A 2,489-nucleotide genomic window follows, 5' to 3' on the forward strand; every position below is an offset into this window, starting at 1 on the left:
CCTGACAGTTGTGCCCACGTACAGATGTGGCCAGAGGGAGGAAGTCATAAGGGTGATGGGGAGGAACCACCATTCCTGGTGCTGCCTTTCATGCTAAACCAGGGCCAGCTTTAACCAAAGACAGATTCTTTGGGTGGGTTCAGGAAAAAAAGGTGGTTTTTTGGCATGAAGCGGTGCAGACCACCTTAGACCAAAGAGGCATGTGTTATTGATGTGGGGTTTGTGATGCCAGGGGCATCTGTTTTGAGCAGCTGTACTTGAAGATTGTGCCTCTCTTACATGGTGGATTCTTACTCTTCAGGGCTGTTTGTTGACAGGGAACCTCTGATTGTGCCCTAGTGTCCCCCTGGCCTGGCTAATCTGAAAACTACCTAGCTGGCCCTGAATGGTGAGGCTTTACGGTCAAATGTGTGAGATGTGTAGCTGTGCAACTACTGGAGCTGACCTTAAGAAAGGACAAGGACTGAGGGGCAGCAGGCAGGGTGAGGAGAAGTCTGGTGTCATTCATTTCAATGGCAGCTTCGTTTTAGATCACCTTAAAATGACAGTGAAACAATATGACAAGTATTTTGTCAGGGGTGGACCTGCATGAGATGGGACATGAACAAATAAATAAATAGCACTGAAGAGCTACTTCAACCTGTCACAGACCTGAAAAGATAAAACATTGTTTTGAAGATACTTAAATAAGTAATCCTGATCTGTTACACTTTGTACATGTTGCACGTTAACAGGAAGGTGAGTTTTGACACTGAAGGAAACTGTGCTTTAGCCTTTCCCTTTGTTTTAGCAAACATATGCTTGAATTTGAGCCCATCTGCCTTGGCAAAGGTTTGCAGCTGATAGACATGAGTTCTTTCACACATTCCCAAATAGAATAGGCTTTTTTGTATAACAGCATCTGCATTAGGACCTGTGCCAGCAGAGATGTCCTGTTAGAATGACGAGTTTTGGTAAAAATGAAATAATGAAGAAGAAAAATAAAGGGTTTAGAATGAGCCTGAGAAGATGACACAGTTTTAGTTGGTCTTCTTCCTTTCCCAGAGCTCTTCTTCCTTTCCCAGTGCTCTTCTTTCAATATACTCAGCTGCAATATGTTGTCAGAAACCCCTGTGATGCTCAGTGTGTGGGCGAGGACACGATTAGAGTGCAGAAGAAACAATTCACTTTTTTTATAGTACTACCTCACCAAGACCTGCACTTCACACAAGACAAGATGTTGGTCTCAGCCTAGGATAGTTTCTCATAGGGATCATCCCTGGGCTCCTTCACCATCTAAAGAGAATGTTTCCCCATAATCCACACCAATGATGAGATGCATACCCGGAAAGTAGTACTTCCCATGAGGAGCTACAGATGTGAACTTGATTTTAAAATAGAAATGTGTATTAGAATAAGAAACATTATTTCCTAGAGAGTTGTCCTACAACAGTATGCTATGATCTGGTTTTGTCTCTGATGACATTCTAACGAGCATCCCTTTGGTGAGAGTGCTGGTCTTCTCTCCCACCAGTAATTAGACACCCCCTCCAGCAAAGGTGGGAATGGGAGCAGAATGGGAGAGGAACGCCTCTCCGAGCACCTCCCAGGGACTGAAAAGCTTTCAGTGCTGTTAGCACATCTGCCCAGAGGTGAGCGCCTCTGCCAAGTCACCAAGTAGGTCCCAGGGGCCTGCTTGGAGGCAATCTTATCTACCAGGGATCTCGAGATTTGTGGGGTAGGTCTGACCTTCACTGCGCAGTCCTGCAAACTCACAGAGGCCTCACCATCCTGCCTGCGGTATGTCTTCGCCCAACCCCTCTGCTATTGCTGTCTCTTCATTCTTGGCCCGTGAAGTGCTTGGGCTTCAGGGTGGAAGGCATAAAGCACGTGTTTCACAACTACCCTGGCCAAAAATGATGCCTCTGCTTCACCCTTTCCCATCTAGCCACATCCTCTTGGAATGGGCAGAAGCCAGACCCATGCAAAATCTGCCCTGAAGACATTCTGTGGGAAACAGATGACCAGTAAGGGGAAGGAAGAATGTTTTATTGCCTCAGCTCTCTTCCTTCCAGTGGATTTTGGCAGAAAGGACTTGTCTTTCTGCTCTTGTTCTCTTCAGCAGAAGGGATATATAGCAGAAGTGTTGATTCAGAAGTGGTTTGGAGCTACTGCAATGCAACATTAGAATGTTGATGTTATCATTTGAAGATGGAGTTTCAAAGATACACTTCTTTTATAAACATGTTTTGATCAAATAATTGAGTAAATGTGAGTAAATTTACATTCAAATATCATCTTTTTAACAGGGGATTTCTGTCACGCTTGGTACATTCAATTTTACCTGCTGGATCCTGGGACTAGAAATTGTCTTTTTTTTTTTTTTTTTTTTTTCCCTATGGTGAATTAAATCAATGAGAAATTTTTACTCTTCACAGACATTTATTCAGTGATAACTTGAGTAGGCCAAAACTAAAACAAATAATGCAAATTACATCAAAAGGGCTGCA

The sequence above is a fragment of the Eurypyga helias genome, unplaced genomic scaffold (assembly GCF_000690775.1).
Source record: "Eurypyga helias isolate BGI_N326 unplaced genomic scaffold, ASM69077v1 scaffold15756, whole genome shotgun sequence".
NCBI classification, from domain to species: Eukaryota; Metazoa; Chordata; class Aves; order Eurypygiformes; family Eurypygidae; genus Eurypyga; species Eurypyga helias.